The 24,524-nt window shown below is 46.4% G+C and overlaps 1 protein-coding gene across 3 annotated transcripts in view; it reads right to left on the bottom strand.

Moving 5' to 3' along the window:
- The window catches only part of LOC148144691 (uncharacterized), a 203,890-nt gene extending 179,628 nt beyond the window's left edge, over positions 1 to 24,262 (bottom strand). The window contains exons 1-3 of one of the 3 annotated variants that reach the window (XR_015751581.1): positions 23,994 to 24,262; positions 16,105 to 16,209; positions 5,969 to 6,369 (exon numbers count right to left, since the gene is read on the bottom strand). The gene's annotated coding sequence lies outside the window, so the exon portion shown is untranslated. Of the gene's footprint in view, positions 1 to 5,968; positions 6,370 to 16,104; positions 16,210 to 23,993 lie in introns of those variants that run through there. The other 2 variants (XR_015751582.1, XM_087975042.1) reach the window with 2 other exon arrangements.
- Positions 24,263 to 24,524: the final 262 nt, after the last annotated feature.

Below are 24,524 nucleotides of genomic sequence, written 5' to 3'. Positions count from 1 at the left end.
TCATTCATTCAACAGCAGATGACCCAATTTACTGCAACGGGCTGTGGGGCTATAGCGGTAGTGTCACATATTCAGGGGGAAGATGTGATTTTTAACGTTATCAACCAATTCAACTGTGGCACCTCCACATCCATTCATTCAACTGAAGAGGGCTCAATTTAGTATAAAGGGCTCTGAGGGTATAATATTTGTATCCCATGTTGAGAAGAAACCTCTCCCCATTCATTCACTAGAAGAGGGCCTATTTGCTGCAGAGGTTTTTTTTAAGGCGCAGTGGTAGTGTGCCTATCTTCGAGCCCTGAAATCCCACTGCTATGAGGATGCGTAATAACAAATTTTTTAGTCATAAGTCACATGACACCAGGTTATAGTCCAGCAGGTTTGTTTGGAGGGGATCTTACAGAAATATATTACATTATGAAAGAAATAGAAGTAGGATGTTGCATTGGTAGGTGAGACTAGGATAAGAGCGCATGGCCTCAAGATTAGAGGAAGCAGGTTTAAAACTGAACTGAGAAGAAACTTCTTCACCCAGAGGGTTGTTAATCTATGGAATTCCTTGCCCAGGGAAGTATTTGACATTACTTCAGCAATCACTAGAAGCAGTAGATAAGTTTTTGAAAAATAATTAAGGGATATGGTGAAAACGCAGGTAAGTGCAGCATAGTCCACGAAAAGATTAGTCATGATCTTATTGAGTGGTGGAGCAGACTCGAAGGGCCGGAAGGCTGACTCTTGCTCCTAGTTCTTATGCTCTTATGTTGAAATCACAAGCTTTTGGAGTGTAGTCACTTCAGCAGATGAAGTCATGAAAAAACAAGTGCAGGAAAGAGAATTTAGATAAATGAAAGACAGAGCATCTCAACGGTCAATTACTTACTCCCATTCCTATTTCTGATGATCTTACTACACAGCAAGTTGTGTTTACCAAACATTAATTTTATTTCCATTGTTTAAAATCAAATATTTAAGATGAACAGTTTGTTTTTCCTCACTTGGACACACTGTGACCCACAACACTGTGAATATCATAAACCCGCTCATGAGATATCATAGGAACAATTCATAAACTAGATTTGTCACTGAGATACTAGAAAGGATAAAAATTCCCAACATATGCAGGATGCTAACGAAAAGTTAGCAACCTGAAATGGTAAAAGGAGCAAGTGAACAGTCCCAATCAGGAAACTCATATTCTGACATCCACTACAGTAGCTTGCTTTCCTTTTCAGTTTAATGATCCATAATTGAATCTGACTCCAACACACTCTCTGGCAGACAGTTCCAGAGGTCAAAGTATTTTCAATCATTAACGAAGTAAGTTTTGGATCCATCCCAAAGACATTGAACATAGAAAAATACAGCGCAGTATAGGCCCTTTGGCCCTCGATGTTGCGCCGATCCAAGCCCACCTAACCTACACTAGCCCATTATCCTCCATATGCCTATCCAATGCCTGTTTAAATGCCCATAAAGAGGGAGAGTCCACCACTGCTACTGGCAGGGCATTCCATGAACTCACGACTCGCTGAGTAAAGAGTCTACCCCTAACATCTGTCCTATACCTACCACCCCTTAATTTAAAGCCATGCCCCCTCGTAACAGCTGACTCTATACGTGGAAAAAGGTTCTCATGGTCAACCCTATCTAAACCCCTAATTATCTTGTACACCTCTATCAAGTCACTCCTAAACCTGCTTTTCTCCAATGAAAACAGCCCCAAGTGCCTCAGCCTTTCCTCATACGAACTTCCTACCATACCAGGCAACATCCTGGTAAACCTCCTTTGCACCCGTTCCAGTGCCTCCACATCCTTCCTATAGTATGGCGACCAAAACTGCACACAATACTCCAGATGCGGCCGCACCAGAGTCTTATACATCTGCAACATGTATAAGACTCCGGAACTCAATTCCTCTACCAATAAAAGCCAGTACGCCATATGCCTTCTTCACAGCACTATTTACCTGGATGGCAACTTTCAGAGATCTGTGTACATGGACACCAAGATCCCTCTGCTCATCCACATTACCAAGTATCCAACCATTAGCCCAGTACCCCATCTTCTTGTTACTCTTACCAAAGTGAATCACTTCACACTTACCTACATTGAACTCCATTTGCCACTTTTCTTCCCAGCTCTGCAGCTTATCGATATCCCGCTGTAACCTGCCACATCCTTCCTCACTGTCAACAACTCCACCGACTTTCGTATCATCCGCAAACTTGCTCACCCAACCTTCTAGCCCCTCCTCCAGGTCATTTATAAAAATGACAAACAGCAATGGTCCCAAAACAGATCCTTGCGGAACACCGCTAGTAACTGCACTCCAAGATGAACCTTTTCCATCAACTACTACCCTCTGTCTTCTTCCAGCCAGCCACTTCCTAATCCAAACCTCCAACTCACCCTCAATGCCATACCTCCGTATTTTTTGCAGTAGCCTAGCATGGGGCACCTTATCAAACGCCTTACTAAAATCCATATACACCACATCTACCGCTTTCGCCTCGTCCACCTCCTTATTCACCTTCTCAAAGAATTCAATAAGGTTTGTGAGGCACGACCTACCCTTCACAAAACCATGCTGACTATCCTTGATCACGTTATTCCTATCCAGATGTTCATAAATCCTATCCCTTACAATTCTCTCTAAGACTTTTGCCCACAACAGAAGTGAGACTCGCCGGCCTATAGTTACTAGGGTTATCCCTACTCCCCTTCTTGAACAAGGGAACCACATTTGCTATCCTCCAGTCTTCTGGCACTATTCCTGTAGACACTGAGGACATAAAAATCAAGGCCAACGGCTCTGCAATCTCCTCCCTTGCTTCCCAGAGAATCCTAGGATAAATGCCATCAGGCCCAGGGGACTTATCTATTTTCACCCTTTCCAGGATTTCCAACACCTCTTTCCTACATACCTCAAAGCCATCCATGCTAATAAATTGTGACTCAGTATTCACATCGGCAATAATGTCCTGTTCCTGAGTGAATACTGACGAAAAGTATTCATTCAGTGTCTTCCCCAATCTCTTCAGCCTCCACACGCAACATCCCACTACTATCCTTGACTGGACCTATTCCTACTCTAGTCATTCTTTTATTCCTGACATACCTATAGAAAGCCTTTGGGTTTTCCGTAATCCTACCAACTAAGAACTTTTCATGTCCCCTCCTTGCTGCTTTTAGCTCTCTCTTCAGATCCTTCCTGGCTACCTTATAACTATCAATCGCCCCAATTGAACCTTCACACCTCATCTTTACATAGGCCGCCCTCTTCCCTTTAACAAGGGATTCCAATTCCTTATTAAACCACGGTTCCCTCACACGACCCTTTCCTCTCTGCCTGACAGGTACATACTTATCAAGAACACTCAATAGTTGCTCCTTGAACAAGCTCCACATATCAATTGCGCCCTTCCCTTGAAGCCTACTTTTCCAAGCCACGCATCCTAAGTCGTGCCTCACCATATCATAATTTCTCTGCCCTCAGCTATAACTCTTGCCCTGCAGTGCACACTTATCCCTCTCCATCACTAGAGTAAAAGTCACCGAATTGTGGTCACTGTCCCCAAAGTGCTCACCTACCTCCAATTCTAACACCTGGCCTGGTTCGTTACCCAGAACCAAATCCAGTATGGCCTCACCTCTTGTTGGCCTGTCTACATATTGTGTCAGGAAACCCTCCTGCACACATTGGACAAACACCGACCCATCTAACGAACTCGAGCTATAGCTTTCCCAGTCAATATCTGGAAAGTTAAAGTCCCCCATAACAACCACCCTATTACTTTCACTCTTCTCCTGAATCAATCCTTTCTTCTACGTCTCTAGGACTATTAGGAGGTCTGTAGAAAACTCCTAACAGGGTGACCTCACCTTTCCTATTCCTAACCTCAGCCCAAACTACCTCAGATGGCGAGTCTTCATCCATCGTCCTTTCCACCGCTGTAATACTATCTTTGACAAGCAATGCCACACCTCCCCCTCTTTTACCCCACCTCTGACCCTACTAAAACATTTAAACCCTGGAACCTGCAACAGCCAATCCTGTCCCTGTTCTACCCATGTCTCCGTAATAGCCACAACATCGAAATCCCAGGTACCAATCCATGCTGCAAGTTCACCTACCTTATTTCATATACTTCTTGCATTGAAGTATACACACTTCAAGCCACTTTCCTGTTTACAGGCACCCTCCTTTGAGATTGATGCCATGTTCCTAACCTCCCTACACTCCAGGTCCTGCACCCTAAAGCTACAGTCTAGGTTCCCATGCCCCTGTAGAATTAGTTTAAACCCCCCTGAAGAGCACTAGCAAACCTTCCCCCAAGGATACTGGTGCCCCTCAGGTTCAGGTGTAGACCATCCTGTTTATAGAGGTCCCACCTTCCCCAGAAAGAACCCCAGTTATCCAGATACCGGAATCCCTCCCTCCTGCACCATCCCTGTAACCACGCATTTAACTGTTCTCTCTCCTTATTCCTCGACTCTCTATCACGTGGCACGGGTAACAAACCAGAGACAACAACTCTGTTTGTTCTAACTCTGAGCTTCCAACCGAGCTCCCTGAAAGCCTGCCTAACATCCTCAACCCTCTTCCTACCTATGTCGTTTGTGCCAATGTGGACCACGACTTCAGGCTGCTCCCCCTCCCCCTTAAGGATCCGGAAAACACGATCAGAGACGTCACGTACCCTTGCACCTGGGAGGCAACATACCAAACGTGAGTCTCTCTCGCCCCCACAGAACCGCCTAGCTGTGCCCCGAACTATTGCTCTGCTCTTCTCCACCCTTCCCTTCTGAGCAACGGGGACAGGCTCCATGCCAGAGGCCTGAACCCCACCCTGGTAAGTCATCCCCCCCACAAGTATCCAAAATGGTATACTTGTTCTTGAGGGTAACGGCCGCAGGGGTCCCTGCACTGGCTGCTTCTTCCCAGTCCCCCTCACTGTCACCCATCTGTTTGCAATCTTTGGAGTTACTACTTCCCTAAAGCTCCGATCTATGACCCCCTCTGCCTCCCGAATGATCCGAAGTTCATCCAACTCCAGCTCCAGTTCCCTAACATGGTCTTGGAGGAGCTGGAGATGGGTGTACTTCCTGCAAGAGTAATCAGCAGGGACGACCATGGCATCCCTCACCTCAAACATGTTGCAAGAGGAACATTGCACTGCCTTCACTGCCATCCCTCTAAAAGTAACCTTTTAAAAACAAACTAGGTCCAAGAATAGAACAAGCAAAATGCAGCACTTACCTACTTACCACAATGGTTCTTATTAATAGGTTAGGCACCTCTGTAGTGCCTCGGGTTCCTCTCCTGCATGCTTTTATAGGGAAAGAAACCTACCCAGGTAAGCTTACGCTACACCAACTTCCAGATCCGCTTCGCGCTTTTTAAAAAAAACTTTCAAATTTAAACCGTTAAACAAACATCACCGAGCCTTCAAGCAGCCCCTGCCAAATAGCCCTTACCTGCTCCGCTGACACTTCTATAAGAGGTGTTGGCTGGACCCAGATACTTCAGCGGGCAGTGTTCATTACTCATGTGTTTTCTCTCCCCCACCCGCCTTAAACTAATCACCTGGGTTGTGAGTCGATTGTGCTGGCATTCTGGTGGCCCCAGGCAGTGTCTGTATCTGCTCTGCTGTTTCTCTCCATATTGTGATCCAGCGGCCATCTTGTGTGTCAAGTTGGCCAACTGATGGCTCAGTAGCCATCTTGTGTATCTGTGTGCCTAGTAACACCCTGCCCTTCCCCACCTCTCCGCCACGCCCACTCTCTCTTCCCCACTCAATCTCTCTATCAACCCCACTCATTCTCTCTCTCTACCCCCACCCTCTGACCGCCATTTTCTCTCTCTCTCTGTCCCCCATCCTTTTGGTCACTATTCTCCCCAGCCCCCACCACACCCGTCCTTTCTCAAGCCTCGAACCATCTTTGACCGCTGTATCAAGCCCTTCAAAGAACAGAGAGAGAGAGAGAGAGAGAGATAATGGATAGTAATGACTCTACCTGGGAGTTGGGAGGGGTGATAAATGGCTGATCTTCAAAATTGAGAATACCTAAAATGATTTTTGCAAGGTTTGTAGCTCAGGTTGAGGTTTAGGGTGTAGGTTTGCTCGCTGGGCTGTAGGTTTGATATCCAGACATTTCATCACCTGGCGAGGTAACATCATCAGTGGCGACCTCCAAGTGAAGCGAAGCTGTGTCTCCTGCTTTCTATTTATATCTTTCTCCTGGATGGGGTTCCTGGGGTATGTGGTGATGTCATTTCCTGTTCGTTTTCTGAGGGGTTGATAGATGGCATGTAGATCTGTGTGTTTGTTTATGGTGTTGTGCTTGGAGTGCCAGGCCTCGTAGCCCTACACATGGATGAAAAAAAACATCATTTCGACTGGGACAACACATCTATCCTAGGGCAGGCTAAGCAAAGACTTGCCAGAGAATTCCTAGAGGCCTGGCACTCCAACCTCAACGCCATAAACAAACACATAGACTGAGATACCATCTATCAGCCTCTCAGAAAACGAACAGGAAATGACATCACCACAAACCCCAGGAACCCCATCCAGGAGAAAGAAATAAATAGAAAGCAGGAGACAACAGCTTCGCTTCACTTGGCGTCGCCACTGAAGATGTTACCTAGCCAGGTGATGAAACGTCTGGATATCAAACCTACACCCTAAACCTAAAATGATATCTTCAGAAACATCGTTAAAGCCAGAAAGCGTGTTCAAGTTTTTTAAAAGAGCTGCTGAAATCTGTCTGATTCTTTCACTGAAATAAACGCAGTCAGGCCTCCGCTCAGGACAGGCTGGAAGGGGTGAATGGGCGAAAATGAGCACTGCAGATGCAGGAGATTAGAGTCAAGATTAGAGTGGTGCTGGAAAAGCACAGCCGGTCAAGCAGCATTCGAGGCTTTTGCCTGAAACATCGATTTTCTGCTCCTTGGATGCTGCCTGACCTGCTGTGATTTCCAACACCACTCTGATCTTGACTGTAAAGGGTGAATGGCCTAGTCCTAGTCTTGTGAAGTTGGTTCCAACTATCTAGAAATAGCGTCACAGAGCACAGAAACATACCCTTCGGTCTATGCCGACCAGATATCCTAAATTAATCTAGTGACCCATTTGCCAGCATTTGGCCCCTTATCCCTCTGAATCTGTCCTATTCATATCCCCATCCAGATGCATTTTAAATATTATCATTGTACTGGCCTCCACCACTTCCTCTGGCTGACCCCCACCAGCGTTCTGTGCAAAAAGGTTGCCCCTCAGAAATCTTTCCCCTCTCACCCTAAACCCATGCCCTCCAGTTCTGGACTCGCGCAACGTGGGGAAAAGACATACCAAAGTTGAGCAGCCAGACAGAATGCAAAAACAATACAATGTCGAATCACAGGGAAAAACAAATTGTAGCTCGACCCCTTTTTTGTCGTATTGGCATTTGGACTCTTAAAATCTGACAGGAACACCAGCATCCCTAGTGAGCATACTGCGCATGTTTCCCGGTGTCAGTAACGCAGTGCACATGCCCACCGGTGTCAGCTAAACACTGGGCATGCTCATCGCTTTCCGCAAAAAATGGCGCGCGACCTTCCTTTGATGGTCCAATAGGGAACCGTGGAGGACCAAAACAAAACTGGTCCTCCTGCCAATCAGAGCCACCCCATTGTCTGAATGCGGAAGTTGGACCATGAATTTCTGAAGCTGCTACTCCTGCTCCTCTTTCTGAATCAACATTGAGCTTCACCCAGACTGCAAATTCTTTCCTCTGTCTAAGATCTGTGAGTACAGCACTCTCTTTTCTCGCCCCCTTTGCCATTTCTATTTCTTTCTGGAGTTCAATTGTTCACTTACAGCAACTGAAAGGAAAGGGATTGAACCCAGGGAGGGGACGGACTATGGAAAAGTGATCGAGGTCTGTGTCTCAATTGGCAAAATAGACAGACAGGCGGCTGGAAGGGCACAGCAAATCAGGCAGCATCATGAGGTGTAGAAGTCGATATTTCGGGTGTAACCCTTCGTCAGGACTGGGGATGGGTGCTAGGACCGGGGCTAAAGTGGGGATAGGTGAAGAATCAGTCAGATAAATCATTGGGTGGAAGAAATCAGGTTGGTGGCAGGAAAGAGTGGTAGTGAGGGGCAATGGGCTGAGAAGGGAGTCGGGTGATGGAAAGGGAGGTTATTTGAAATTGGAGAACTCGATGTTGGGTCCTGCAGGCTGTAGTCTGCCCGGGCGGAAGATGGGGTGTTGTTCCCTAATTTGCGGTTTGGTTCGTTGTGGCAATAGAGGAAGCCTATGATGTTCTTGTCAGAAAGGGAGTGGGAAGGGGAATTAAAATCGATGGTGACTGGGAGGTCTGGTCAGCCTCTGCGGACCCAGCTGTGATGCTCGCCAATCCGTTCCCCAAGTTTATGCTCAGTCTCCCGGAAGTCGAGAAGACCACGATTTACAAACACGTGGCAAATGCAGTATCTCAATGTGAAGTTATAGTCTTTGCTATGAAACAAAAAAGCAGGAAGGAGATGTATTGTTTAAATGGTGATACTTTGGGATGTGGAGAAAGTGAGAACCGCAGATGTTGGAGATGAGAGTCAAAGTGTGGTGCTGAAAAAGGTGGTAAGTCAGGCAGCATCTGAGGACCAGGAGAGTCGACATTTCGGTCCCGAGCACTTCATCAGGAATGATGTGTGGATGGACAAAGGGTCTGATTCGGTTCTATATAACTCCAATCATCTTCAGTGAGAGCAGAAGTGTGATTGTGAAGGCTGGAGTTTCAGAGCAGCTTTCAAAGATGCTTTGCCCTTAATGTGGATGGACAAAGGGTCTGTTTCTGTGCTGTATGACTCTAATCATCTTCGGTGAGAGCAGAAGTGCTTCTGAGGACTTTTCAAAGATGTTTTGCCCTTAATGGGAGTAGAAGGTACAATGAAATCTTGCATTTGTGAGACAGCAACTGAGTGAGTGAGTAAATCCGAGGTTTTGGTGCAAAGTGGGAATTCATTGCACTGTGAGGATGAAACTCTACTTATTGAGTCATTTCTGCTGGTGAATGAAACCAGGCTCAAGATTAGGAGGAGTAAATTTAGGACAGAGATGAGGAGGAACTGCTTTTCCTGGAGTGTAGTGTATCTATGGAATTCTCTGCCCCAGGAAGCAGTAGAGGCAGCTTCATTAAGTATATTCAAGACACAATTGGATGGGTTTTTGCAATGGTGGGGGAATTAAGGGTAGTTGGGACAATGCAGGGAGGAGGATCTCAGATGGTGAATAGATTAGCCATGATCTTAATTGGATTTTTGAACAAGAGGAAGGCATCAAAATGGTTTCAAGACCAGTTTAGAACAGTTACAGAGCCAGAGAGCACAAACAGACCCTTCAATCCAACTAGACCATGCTGACTGTGTTCACAAACTAAACTAGTCCCACCTGCCCCATTCTCCCCGTAACCTTTGATCCCCTTGATACTCAAGAACCTATCTGTCTCAGTTTTAAATATCCTCAGTGACCTAGCCTGCACAGCCTTCTGTGGAAATAGAAGTTTCTCCGTTCTAAAAGGTCTTCCATTTACTCTAAGGCTGTGCCCTCTGGCCCGAGTCTGTCCTACCAATGGAAACATCTTCGCAATGTCCACTCTGTCTGGGCTTTGAAGATTATGTATGTTTCAATTAGACACACCCCCCCCCCCCTCCCCCCGAGTGCGGGCCTGTTAATCAGCATGAACCAGACCCTTCAGGATGAGGTACAGCAGGGATTAGGGTCAGCAAAGTGAGAATGGAGGGAGTGTGTGTGGGATGGAGATTTTCAGCTTCGAGGGAATGAGAGAGAAAAGTGAGTTCGCTATAAATTAGAATTGATCGGATGGGCCAAAGAGTGGTAAATGGAATTTAATTTGGAGAAATGTGAGTTGTTGCATTTTGGTCAAGCAATCCAGGCAGGACTGACACAGTTAGGGGGAATGTTGCAGAACAAAGAGTCCTTGGAGTGCAGGTTCCATAGTTCTCAGGTAGACAGGATAGCCTTTGTTGGTCAGAGCATGGAGTAGATGAGTTGGGAGGTCATGTTGTGGCTGTCCAGGATGTTGGTTAAGCCACTTTTGGAATCCTGCAGTTAGTTCTGGTCTCCCTGCTGTAGGAAAGATGTTATGAAACTTTGAAAGGGGTCAGAAAAGAATAGGCCAGGGGCATTTTCCATGGAGCATCCGAGGCTGAGGGGTAAACTTATAGACCTTTGTAAGGGCCATGGATAGAGGGGAAACCCTAAGGTCTTTTCCCCAGGGTATGGCAGTCCAAAATTAGAAGGCATATGTTTGAGGTGAGAGTGGAATGATTTAAGAGATTGGAGGGGCAACCACTTCAGAGGGTGGTGCATGTATGGAACGAACTGCCAGAGGAAGTGGTAGAGGCTGGCACAATTACAACATTTAAAAGGCATGTGGATGTCTGTCTGTTCTCAGCTCTGCTGGATGTCTGTTGAAGCTCTGAACCCCCCCTTCTACACCTTCTGGGTTAAACAAACATTCAGTCAATCAAGCCTCAATCCACAATCTCCCAGCCAGTCAACAATCCAGGCACAGTGTAGTCACAGCAGGGAATCAGCTGCCCTGAGTGCGGGAAGGCCTTTACCCAGGCCTCTGCCCTGCTGAGGCACCGGTGGGTCCACACGGGGGAGAGGCCCTTCAGCTGCCCCGAGTGCAGAAAGACATTCTGTGAATCCTCCAACCTGTTGAGGCACCAACGGGTCCACGCAGGGGAAGAGGCCCTTCAGCTGCCCAAAGTGCAGGTAGGCCTTTACCCAGGCTTCCTTCTTGCTGATCCACCAGTGGGTCCACACGGGGGAAGAGGCCGTTCCCCTACACAGTGTGGGGTTGGCCTTTTTTCAGGCCTCTGCCCTGCTGAGGCACCGTGAGTCCACGCAGGGGAGAGGCCTTCAACTGCTCCTCCCAGCTGCGGAGCCACCAGCGGGATCATGTGGCATTGCAGGGGATTGAAAGAATGACGGCCGAGTGCGTTTATTAACTGGACTATCAACCCAGTTCCAGTGGCTCCCGAGTTCGATTCCCACCGCGACAGATGGTGGAATTCGAATTTGGTCAGAAATCTGGAGTTCAGAATCTAACGGTGAAACCATTGTCGGTGGGGTGGGGGTGGAAGAAAACCCCCATCTGATTCACTCAGTTCTTTTTTAGGGAAGACTTGAGCAGTTATTAGAGCAGTCGTCCCAGCTGCATCCTTTACCCGGTCTGGCCTACACGTGACTCCAGCCCCACAACAGTCTGGTGGACTCTACGCTGCTCATCCAACTTGATTGGAATACAGGTTGAAATTGCTGAGTGAGGCAATACTTCCTCCAGGTTAAGGCTGTACCAAGGATGCAGTTACAAAGGGACGACTCAGTGGTGACCAATAATGAAGAAAGTGAGGGGTTGCACTTTGACCTTGAGCGATTTTTTAAAAATTGCTACTTTTTCTACGCCTTTCTGCTGGGAGATTCTGAAGCTGTAACAAAGTTGGGTCACAATAAAGATTACCTGAACTTCACACTGAGCTCAGACTCTCACTGAGAGCTTTAAACTGCAACAGGTTTTTGTTTTAAAACTGCTCATTTTACATGTGAAAGTGAGAACTGCTGATGCTGGAGATCAGAGTCAAGATTAGAGTGGTGCTGGCAAAGCACTGCAGGTCAGGCAGCATGCGAGGACCAGGGAAATTGACATTTCGGGCAAAAGCCCTTCCTCAGGTTTTTGCCAGAAACGTTGATGTTCCTGCTCCTCAGATGCTGCCTGACCTGCTGTGCTCATTTCTGACAGTCTCCTGTACTATGTTTCCAATGTTGTGTATCAGTTGCAGCAGTGAATGAGTAGCCAGCATTGTTATAAATTGTAAAATTTTCAGGAGTGCAATGTCATCAGCATTGTAGTTTCCTGGCAGCACTGAGAAGTGTGTGCTTGGTTCACTAGACATGATGTGGAGGTGCCGGTGTTGGACTGGGGTGGATAAAGTTAAAACTCAACACCAGGTTATCGTCCAACTGGCTTATTTGGAAGCACGAGCTTCTTCATTGGGTGTTTGTGGAACAGGATCATAAGACACAACCACCTGATGAAAGAGCAGTGCTCCAAATGCTAGTGCTTACAAATAAGCTTGTTAGAGTATCACCTGGTATTGTGTGAAATTTAACTTCGCACACCCCAGTCCAACAGCGGCATCTCCAAATCAGGTACATAGTTCTTTGAAAGTTGCATCATTGGGACACAGGGTAGTGAAAGAGGCCAGTCAGGAGCCCTGGAGGACCGGAAGGTGACTGGTCCTCCTGCCAATCAGAGCCTTCCTATTGTCTGAATGCAGACGTTGGAACATGAGCTTCGGAAGCTGCTGCTGCTCCCTCTGAATGAAGATTGAGTTTGCTCCAGACTGTAACCTCCTTATTCTGTCAACTATCTGAGTGTATGGTACTCTCTTCACAACTCCTTTTCCATGTTTTTCATTCTGGGCTTCAATTTACGACTTGCAGCAACCGAAAGGAAAGGGAATGAATTCACGGAGCGGACAGAATCAGGAAAAGTTTGTTTATAAACAGAGTGTTTCACGTGTGGAGTGAATGTAAAGAGGAAGTGGTGGATGCACATTCAGATGCAACGTTTAAAAGACATTTGGATAAGTATATGAAGAGGCACGGTGCGGAGGGATATGGGCCAAACACTGGCAAGTGGCACTAGTTTAGTTGGAGAACATAGACAGCATGGAATAGTTGGACTGAAGGGTCCGTTTCTGTGCTGTCTAACGTAACTGTTCTGTCGTGGTCTTAAAACCATTTTCTTGCCTTCCACCTTCAACGTGGATACTGTACCTGCATCCAACACATAAACCATTCAAAATAAAAAAAACCCTCTTGCGCACAAAGAAATCCACACTTTATTGGTCAAAAATCAGATGAACTCAGCCTTGAATATATTCAATGACCCCCTAACTGCAGGAAGACATCCCCACTTCTAATCTCAGTTCAGCTTGTTAATATACCACTTGCCTTGCTGCACCTGTCTGACAACTGGCATTGACTGATGTAGAAGGATGCTGCTAATCAAAGCACTGATCACACGGTGGTCTGGTGTCAGCTCAGATTTCAGGCCCTGATTTCTCTGTCCTGTGTTGATCCTCCTGTTCCCACAGACTAAGATGTCGGTCTGTTCTCAGCTCTGCTGGATTTCTGTTAAAGCTTTGACCCCGCCTTTTATAACTTCTGGAACGATAAAATATTCAATCAAGACCCAACCCACAATCTCCCAGCCTGTCAACCATCCTGATACAAGGTGCAGTCATAGCAGGGAATCAAACAAGAAAAAATGAAACAAAAATCATAAATAGGCGCACGTGCTTAATGTTTGTTCATGAGAAAGTAAACCAGGAATAGGGGTCTCCCAGGAATCTTACAGTGCCCTACTTGAGGAATTCTGTCACCCTTACATCTATTAGTACCCAGCTATGAATTACAACAACATTTACACCAACAGGAATAAAGCATCTGTTATCAAATAGACAGAGATATACAGCACGGACATGGACTTTTTCTCTATCTCATGCACACATGATAGATCATCCATGGTGGGAGTTTGTCTTTGTAGCATGATGTTTGCAAATACATTCTACTTTGCTCAAAGACTGCACAATCTGCAGGCAGTCAATACATGTAATATATTGTAAATTCCACTTTGAAAATAGATAATGGGCCCACTACCTTTTGGATGTGAGCATAAGTGGTATAGTAAGTAAGTTTGCTGATGACACCAAAATTGGAGGTGTTGTGGACAACGAAGGAGGTTACCTCAGATTACAATGGGATCTTGATCAGATGGGCCAATGGGCTGAGAAGTGGCAAGTGGAATCTAATTTAGGTAAATGTGAGGTGCTGCATTTTGGGAAAGCAAATCTTAGAAGGACTTGTACACTTCATGGTAAGGTCCGAGGGAGTGTTGCTGAACAGAGACCTTGGAGTGCAGGTTCACAGCTCTATGAAAGTCGCAGGTCAATAGGATAGTGCAGATGGCATTTGGTATGCTTTCCTTTATTGGTCAGAGTATTGAGTACAGGAGGTCATGTTACAGCTGTACAGTTGGAATATTGCATGCAATTCTGGTTTCCTTCCTATCAGAAAGCCCTATGCAATGTTTGTTTTTGTTTAGTGGGCGGCACGGTGGCACAGTGGTTAGCACTGCTGCCTCACAGCTCCAGAGACCTGGGTTCAATTCCCGCCTCAGGCGACTGACTGTGTGGAGTTTGCACGTTCTCCCCGTGTCTGCGTGGGTTTCCTCCGGGTGCTCTGGTTTCCTCCCACAGTCCAAAGATGTGCAGGTCAGGTGAATTGGCCATGCTAAATTGCCCGTAGTGTTAGGTAAAGGGTAAATGTAGGGGGTATGGGTGGGTTGCGCTTCGGCGGGGCGGTGTGGACTTGTTGGACCGAAGGGTCTGTTTCCACATTGTAAGTAATCTAATTAATGATTGCTGCAACCTATTCTAAAATATGAAAGACTTAACAATCCAGGTTTGTTCAATATATCAGTTCAGTGGCAGGGCACGGTAATGTTTTCCTATCAATTCTGTGCCATATGATCTTATTGTCCACAATCACCTGATGAAGAAGCAGTGCTCCGAAGCTCGTGTTTCCAAATAAACTGTCGGACTTAGCCTGGTGTTGTGAGATTTTTAACTTTGTCCAGGTTCAGATAGTTCCCAGGGATGTGCAGGTTAGGTGCATTAGTCAGGGGTAAATGTTGAGCAATAGGGGAATTGTGTGGGTGGGTTACCTTTCGGAGGATCGGTGTGTAGTCTTTGGGCCAGTTGGCCTGCTCCCACACTGTGGGGAGTCTCTGAAGGGGAAGGGATTTTTGTAAACTGTGCAAGGCAATGCAGGCGTAGTGTGGGGGCCTGCTGTTGGCCTTGCCCCGCCCTTTGCTCCTCTCCCCTGTTGTGGAGTTGTCTAAAAAACAGCTACTCTTTCTCTGCCCTTTTTGCTGGGGGAGGGGTGGGGGATCTGAAGCTGTAACCATGTTGGGACACAAAATAAAGGTAACCAGAACGTACTGCTGGGCTCAGGCTCTCATCGAAAGCTCCAAGCGGTTTTTGTTTGAAAGCTGCTCATTTCTTGCAGCCTTCTGCACTAAGTTTCCAATGTTGTGTATTAGATGGAGCAGTGAATGAGTAGCTGGTTTCGTTAGATACTATAAATTTTTCAGGAGTGCATCGTTTCATCGGCAGTTTACTGGCAGCACTGGGAAGTATGGGCTGTGTTCACTAGAAACGAGGTGGAGGTGCTGCTGTTGGACTAGGTTGGACACGGTTTAAAAATCACAACACCAGGTTATAGTCCAACAGGTTTATTTGGAAGCACCAGCTTTCGGAGTGCTGCTCCTTCATCGGGTAACTGTGGAGCAGGATCAGAAGACACAGAGTTAAGAGCAAAAGATCAGTGTCATGCAACTGATGATATATTGACAAACGTAGATTGCTGTTAAATCTTTCATCTTTTAGAATGGGTTGCAGGTTTTAGTTCATTAATGTGTACATCGCAGTACTACTATTAAGTCATATTCTCAAGATCACTTAAGGTCTTTTTAAAAAACAGGTGATATCTCAGTCCAGACAATGCATGAAAGGTGTGAGAGTATCCCAATCTTAAATCGGACTGGTTCTATTTCCAAACTAGGAATTTATAAAATATTACGTGGATTGACTACCTGCATATTGTGCGTTTGAATATATCTGCAAATATAATTCTGCAAATGCACCACATTGTTATATGTATGTGTGCAGCATGAGAGTGTGTGTAAGAGAGTATGTGCGCACATGCTTGGTAAAGTGAGTGTGATGGAGGAGAAGCCTGTGAAAGGGTGTGTGTGTTGGGGGGGCGTGTATGTGTGTATGTCTGAGAGAGAACATGTGTATAGATAAAAGGTGAGGGGTTGCATTTTGCCAAAATAAGGAAGGGCAGGGCTTGTACAGAGGGATATGGTGGGGGGCGGGGGGGGTTCAGATATATACTTCTTTGAAAGTTGCATCACTGGTTGGAAGGAAGCTTCAGAAGGCATTCAGCACACTTACCTTAATTGTTCACACCATTGAATAAAGGAGCTGGGACATAATGTTGAAGTTGTACAGGATGTTGGTGAAGCCACTTGTAGAGTACTGAGAACGCTTCTGGTGGCCCTGTAATAGGAAGAATTCTATTAGAAAGGGTTCAGTAAAGATTTACCAGGATGTTGCCAGGACTGGAGGGTTTGAGTTGTAAGGAGAGGCTGAGACACTCTTCACTGGAGCACAGGAGGTTGAGGGGTGACCTCATTTGAGATTTATAAAATCATGAGGGTTATAGGGAAGATGAACATCAAACACAGCGAGCAGCATGCGCGGTTATGTCGAGTGACAGGGGAAGAAATTGTGGCATTTGGACACTTTAAATCCGTCAGGAACAGCATCTCCATAGAGCACACTGCACATGTCAGGTGAGGTGCCAGAAGACTGGAGGTTGGCTAACGTGGTGCCACTGTTTAAGAAGGGTGGTAAGGACAAGCCAGGGAACTATAGACCAGTGAGCCTGACATCGGTGGCGGGCACGTTGTTGGAGAGAGTCCTGAGGGACAGGTGGTACATGTGTTTGGAAAGGCAAGGACTGATTAGGGATAGTCAACATGGCTTTTTGTGTGGGAAATCATGTCTCAAATTTTGAGTTTTTTGAGGAAGTAAAGAGGATTGAGGAGGGCAGAGCGGTAGATGTGATCCATATAGACTTCAGTAAGGCGTTCGACAAGGTTCCCCATGGGAGACTGATGAGCAAGATTAGATCTCATGGAATACAGGGAGAACTAGCCATTTGGATACAGAACTGGCTGAAAGGTAGAAGACAGAGGGTGGTGATGGAGGGTTGTTTTTCAGACTGGAGGCCTGTGACCAGTGGAGTGCCAGAAGGATCGGTGCTGGGCCCTCTACATTTTGTGATTTACATTAATGATTTGGATGCGAGCATCAGAGGTACAGTTAGTAAGTTTGCAGATGATACCAAAATTGGAGGTGCAGTGGACAGTGAAGAGGGTTACCTCAGATTACAACAGGATCTTGACCAGATTGGCCAATGGGCTGAGAAGTGGCAGATGGAGTTTAATTCAGATAAATGTGAAGTGCTGCATTTTGGGAAAGCAAATCTTAGCAGGACTTATACACTTAATGGTAAGGTCCTAGGGAGTGTTGCTGAACGAAGACACCTCAGAGTGCAGGTTCATATCTCCTTGAAACTGGCGTCGCAGATAGATAGAACTGTAAAGGTGGTGTTTGGTATGCTTTCCTTTATTGGTCAGAGTATTGAGTACAGAAGTTGGGAGGTCATGTGGCGGTTTTACAGGACATTGGTTAGGCCACTGTTGCAATATTGTGTGCAATTCTGGTCTCCTTCCTATTGCAAAGATTTTGTGAAACTTGAAAGAGTTCAGAAAAGATTCACAAGGATGTTGCCAGGGTTGGAGGATTTGAGGTATAGGGAGAGGCTAAACAGGTTGGGGCTATTTTCCCTGGAGGGTCGGAAGCTGAGGTCTACAAAGGGGCATGGATAGGATAGATAGACAAAGTCTTTTCCCTGGGGTGGGGGAGTCCAGAAGTCAAGGGTATAGGTTTAGGGTGAGAGGGGAAAGATATAAGAGACCTACTGGGAAACTTTTTCACAAAGAAAGTGGTACATGTATGGAATGAGCTGCCAGAGGAAGTGGTGGAGGCTGGTACAATTGTAACATTTAAGAGGCATTTGGATGGGTACATGAATTGGAAGGGTTTGGAGGGATATGGGCCAAATGCTGGCAGGTGGGACTAGATTGGGATGGGATATCTGGTCGGCATGGACGGGTTGGACCGAAGGGTCTGTTTCCATGCTGGTTCAACAAAAGCCATTCATGCTCTTCGCTGTCTGCAAAAATGGCGCAAATCCTTCTTCAAATGGACCAATGAGAAGCCAATTGTTGACTTGCAGCAACTGAAGAAAGTGAGTGAATCCAGGGAGGGGACAGAGTCGGGAAACGTTGGTCCAGGTCTGTATCTCAATTGGCAAACACATGGCAAATGCAGTCCCACAGTGTGAAGTTATAGCCTCAGTTACGAACAAATAACCGCTGAAAGGAGGTGCGTTGTTTAAATGGTGACATATTGGGATGTGGAGAAAGTGAGGACTGCAGATGCTGGAGATGACAGTTGAAAAGTGTGGCACTGGAAAAGCACAGCAGATCAGACAGCATCCGAGAAGCAGGAGAATCAACGTTTCAGGCATGAGCCCTTCCTCAGGAATGATGTGTGAATGTAAAAAGTGGCCTCAGCATCCTTCCACACCAGTCACTGCCAGTTGTCAGACAGGTGCAGCAAGCAATCAGCAAGGCAAGTGGTATATTAGCAAGAGGAAATGAGTTCAGAAGTCTCTCCAGTTAGGGGGTCATTGAATATATTCAAGGCTGAGTTCGTCTGATTTTAGAACAAGAAAGAAGTGGATGTTTCTGGGGGAAGGCAAGTAAAATGATTTTAAGACCAGTACAGAACAGTTAAAGGGTCATACAGCACAGAAACAGACCCTTCAGCCCAACTAGTCCATGCTGACTATATTCATAAACTAAACTAGTCCCACCTACCTGTGTTTGGCCCATATCCCCCTGAACCTTTCCTATTCATGTACTTATCCAAATGTCTTTTAAATGTTATTACACAACCAGCATCCACTATTTCCTCTGGACATTTATTCCACACACAAACCACTCTGTTTACAAAAAAGGTGCTCCTCATCTCTTATTAAAATCTTTCTCCTCTCACCTTAATTTGAGGCCTAATCTTGAAATGACACATGCCGTTCACCTTATCTATGCCCCTCATGGTTTTGGAAACCTCTATAAAGAGAACAAAGAACCCTACAGCACAGGAACAGGCCCTTCAGCCCTCCAAGGCTATGCTGATCGAGATTCTCTATCTAAACCTGCCGCCTATTTTCTAAGGATCTGTATCCCTTTGCTCCCTGCCGATTCATGTATCTGTCTAGATACATCTTAAATGACGCTATCGATCCCAGCCCTACTGCCTACACTGCATGAGGCACCCACCACCCTCTGCGTAAAGAATTTTCCATGTAGATCTCCCTCAAACCTTTCCCCTCTCACTTTGAACTCGTGACTCCTAGTAATTAAGTCTTCCCCTATGGGGGAAAAAAAAATTCTTCCTATCCACCCCGGTCTACATGCCTCATGGTTTTATAGGCCTCAATCAACACCCCTCCTCAACCTCCTTATTTCCAATGAAAATACTCCTCATCTACTCAACCTCTCCTCAAAGTTAGCGCTCTCCATAACAGGCAACATCCTGGTGAACCTCCTCTGCACCCTCTCCAAAGCAACCTTTGGGAAATCTGGCGACCGGAATTGTACAGCAGTATTCCAAATGTGGCCGAACCAAAATCTTATATAACTTTAACATGACCTGCCAGCTCTTGTACTCAATACTCCGTCCGATGATGGAAAGCATGTTGTATGCTGCCTTAACCACTCTACTGACAGACATTGCCATCTTCAGAGAACAATAGATCTGAACACCCAGATCTCTCTGTACATCAATTTCCCCCAGGACCTTCCCATTTAATGTATAGTTTGCTCTCGAATTGCACCTTCCAAAATGCATCACCTCGCATTTGTCTGGATTAAACTCCATTTCTCTTCCCAACTCTCCAATCTATATTCTGCAGTATCATCTGACAGTCCCCTTCACGATCTGATATTCCATCAATCTGAATGTCATCTGCAAACTTGCTAATGAGGCACCCGACACCTTCACCTTTCAACCTCCTGTGCTCCAGTGAAAAAAGTCCCAGCCTAACCTTCAATAGGTGTGAATTCTGTCTGGGTCCCAATGTCGAGTCAGCCTGACATTTTGGATAGAAAAGCTCTGCATTTAAATTACGTTCTTGAGAAAGTTACTGAAAACAGGTTCTGGGATTAACATACCAAAGAACAGAACCCCATTCTAAAAGATGGAAGATTTAATCTAAATTGTTTACTGTATCAAAACTCCATGACACTGGACTCCTTTGGCTATAAATTTTGTGATCATGATCTTATTCTCCACAACCACCTGATAAAAGAGCAGAACTCCAAAAGCTAGTGCTTTCATGTTATGGCAGTAGCGGGAGGTGTGGGCTGTATTCACGAGAAACAATGAAGCAGTTGGATACCACACATTTGAGGGGGAAGGGTGTATTACATGACCTCCCAATTCCTATACTGAATGCTCTGAGCAATGAAGGAAAGCAAACCAAACACCTTCTTCACAATTCTATTCACCTGAGACTCCACTTTCAAGGAACTATGAACCTGCACTCCAAGGTCTCTTTATTTTGCAACATTCCCCTAACTGCATCAGTCCTGCCTGGATTGCTTGACCAAAATGCAAACCTCAGACTTCTCCAAATTAAACTCCAACTGACACTCCTCGGCTCATCAGCCGATCCCAAAAATTCTAATTTATAGGGAACTCTCTTTCCTCTATTATTCCCTAGAAGCGGAAAATCTCCATCCCACACTCTCTCCGTCCGTTTTCACTTTGTTGAAAGTGGAAGAATGGGATTGAGAAACTGATCAGCGATGATTGAATGGAATGAGCAGACCTGGTGGTCTAATTTCTGCTCCTATGTCTTGTGGTCTCTTGCTGTCCTGGACACCGTGAGAGAGAATTGGGACCAGCATTGAACCGATCATGACTGGATATGGAACTACCTGCATCTAGGTGGATGGGCTGGGACTTTTTTCACTGGAGCATAGGAGGTGGAGATGTGACCTTATCAAGGTTTATAAAATCATGAGGGGAGAGATGAGGTGAATGACAGGTGTCCTTCCCCGAGGCTGGGGGTTTCAAGATGAGGGAGCAATTTTTGAATGTGAGAGGAGAAAGAGATTTTAAAAAGACTTGAAGGGCACAATATTTTTTATATACAGAGTGTGGTTCACGTGTGGACTGAATATCCAGAGGAAGTGGTGGGTGCAGGTACAGTTACAAGGTTTAAAAGACATTTGGATAATTACATGATTAGGAAATGTTCAGAAGGGTATGGGACAAAACACTGGCAGGTGGGACTGGTTTAGTTGGTGAACATAGTCAGCATGGACTAGTTGGACTGAAGGGTCTGTTTCTATGCTTGTATGGTTCTGTAACTCGGTTCTGTACTTGTCTCAAGACCATTTTCTTGCCTTCCCCATAAACATCCACATAAAAATCAGATGAACTCAGCCTTGAATATATTCAATGACCTGAAAATGTGTTGCTGGAACAGCGCAGCAGGTCAGGCAGCATCCAGGGAACAGGAGAATCGACGTTTCAGGCATAAGCCCTTCTTTAGGAATCAAACGTCAATTCTCCTGTTCCCTGGATGCTGCCTGACCTGCTGCGCTGTTCCAGCAGCACATTTTCAGCTCTGATCTCCAGCATCGGCAGACCTCACTATCTCCTCGAATATTCAATGACCCCCCAACTGCAGGAAGACATCCCCGCTTCTGAACTTAATTCTTCTTGCTAATACACCACTTGCCTTGCTCATTGCCTGCTGCACCTGTCTGACAACTGGCACAGATGGACACTGATGCCCCCTGAACATCCACGCATCACTCTTGATGAAGGGCTTGCGCCCAAAACCTCGACTGTCCTACTGCTCGGATGCTGCTTGACCTACTGCGCTTTTCCAGCTCCACACTTTTTGACTCTAATCTCCAGCATTTCCAGTCCTCACTTTCTCCACATCCCAATATATCACCATTTAAACAATATACCTTTCTACTTTATTTCACAGCAAAGGCTGTAACTTTACGTTGGGGTACTGTATTTGCCAACTGTGGCCTTCTCTACGTCGGGGAGCACGAGCATAAACTTGGGGAACGGTTCGCCGAGCATCGCAGCAAGGTCTGCAGAGGCCGACCGGACCTCCCAGTCACCACCCATTTTCATTCCCCTTCCCACTCCCTTTCTGACATGACCATTTTTGGCCCCATCCATTGGCACAACAAACCAAAGTGCAAATTGGAGGAACAACATCTCATCTTCCACCTGAGCAGTCCACAGCCCGAAGGACTCAACAGTGAGTTCTCCAATTTCAAATAACCTCCCTTCCGAGCCCCTGCCCCTCCACCTCCCTGCCACCAACTAGGTTCCTTCCTCACATTCACCAACCAGGTCGTACCCTCTACCTATTTACACCTATCCCCACTTCATCACCCTGCCCTCAGCATACCCTTGTTCTGCAGCTCTCCCTATACTCACCCCCAGTCCTGAACAAGGGTTACACTCGAAACGTCGACTTCTCCACCTCCTGATACTGCCTGGCTTGCTGCATTCTTCCAGACTCCTGCTTGTCTGTTTTGCCAATTGAGACACAGGCATGGACTAACTTTTCCAGAGTCTATCCCCTCGCTGGATTCATTCCCATTCCTTTCAGTTGCTCCAAGTCAACAATTGAACCCCAGAATGAAACTTAAATGGAAAAGGGGGTGAGAAAAGAGAGTGCTGTACTCACAGATGTTGGACAGAGGAAGGAAATTGCAGTCTGAGGTGAAGCTCAATCTTCATTCAGTGTGAGAGGAGGAGCAGGACCTTAAGAAGCTCATGGTCCACCTTCCGCATTCAGACAATAGGGGAGCTCCAATTGGCATGAGGACAACTCTCCTTCTGGTCCTCCAGTGCTCCTTATTTGTACATCAAAAGTAGGTCTCGCCCCTTTTCTGCCGACAGCGAGGAACATGCCCAATGTTTTGGTGACACCGGCAAACATGTGCCCTGCTTGTTGACACTGAGGAGTGTACACAATATGCTCTGTAGCAATGCTGACGTTATTGACAAATTTTAAGTGTCCATATGCCTCAGAGAACAAAAAGGATTAGAGCCATAATTTGTTTTACACTATTTGCCTCGATATTTTATTGCTTTTGCATTTGTCTGGCTGCTCAATGTTTTTATGTCTTTTCCTCAGTGTTGGGGTGAAGTTCACAACTAGAGGGCATAGGTTTAGGGCGAGAGCAGAAAGATATAAAAGGTACCTAAGGGGCAATGTTTCCATGCAGAGGGTGGTGCTTGTATGGAATGAATTGCCAGAGGAAGTAGTGGAAGCCGGTATAATTACAGCATTTAAAAGGCATCTGGATGGGTCTATGAATAGGAAGGGTTTAGAGGGATATGAGCCAAGTGCTGACAAATGTGACTAGATTAATTTAGGATATTTGGCTGGCATGGACAGGTTGGACCAAATGGGTCTGTTTCCGTGCTGTACATCTCTATGACTCTAAATAATAAAAAGTATATTTTCCAAGTAACAAACCAGTTAATTGGTTTAATTGGAAGCACACTAGCTTTCGGAGCGATGCTACTTCATCAGCTGATTAAACTTGTTGGACTATAACCTGGTGTTGTGTGATTTTTAACTTTGTACATCCCTGTCTAACACTAGCATCTCCAAATCATAACAATACCCATATTAACAAGGTTTAGTACACCACACACTTGACCAACCATTCTCAACAGATCCTGCCCCTTCAATGCCTGAGGAACATATACATGCTGGTGCATAATCTCCTTCACTAGTATTTACACACTACCCTCAGCAATTGCACAAGTAACAGCAAAGGGCAAACAGCACAAGGATTAAACACACAGTGAGGGGCAAACAGCACAAGGATTAAACACACAGTGAGGGGCAAACAGCACAAGGATTAAACACACAGTGAGGGGGAAACAGCACAAGGATTAAAACAAACAGTGAGGGGCAAACAGCACAAGGATTAAATACACAGTGAGGGGGAAACAGCACAAGGATTAAACACACAGTGAGGGGGAAACAGCACAAGCGCCAGTAAAAGCAGATGGAAAGTGAGTGTAAAATGTCACTATGACAGGACAGGCCCCACATTCCTTCCCCTCCGCCCCCCCACAACCTGCCTCACCTTTCACCTCCCGGGCCCAGTACCTTCCAGGTGGCCCCATAGTTGACACAGGGGCCGCCCCACGACCAGTAGAACTCCACCACCCAGGCGGCCGACGAGTTCCCAAGCAGGCCCTTAACCCCATCCGCCTCCAGAATGCTCACCGGCTCCTGCCTGCTGTACAGCCGGCCGGTGTGGCCGTGACACAGCAGCTGCGCCAGGAAGGCGGCGGTGCCCAGTGACGGGTGTCTGCCCCGGGCCGCACGGCGCCATTTTCCTAACGGCCGCCCTCCCGCCGCCTCCCCGCTCGAGCGACTTCTCCTCCCAACCGCCTTCGCCCCCGCGTGACGTCTGCACGGGGGGATGGGCGGGGCCGGGGGAGCCTCACCGTCACCAAGCAACAGCCACCTCGCGCTACAACTGCTCATTCACAAAAACAAACTCTCCTGTCTCGCTCTGCAGCTGCAGTGGGGACACTGCCACGTTTCCAGGAGCCCTGTCTACATTGGGAAAGCTCACGGCTCAATTTAAACAGAGATTCCGACATCTAAC

Source organism: Chiloscyllium plagiosum, unplaced genomic scaffold (genome assembly GCF_037043375.1).
Source record: "Chiloscyllium plagiosum isolate Xiang-an unplaced genomic scaffold, Cpla_swu_hap1 HiC_scaffold_27, whole genome shotgun sequence".
NCBI lineage: Eukaryota > Metazoa > Chordata > Chondrichthyes > Orectolobiformes > Hemiscylliidae > Chiloscyllium > Chiloscyllium plagiosum.
The sequence above is the reverse complement of the archived record's forward strand: the minus strand, read 5'-3'. Positions and strand labels throughout refer to the sequence as shown.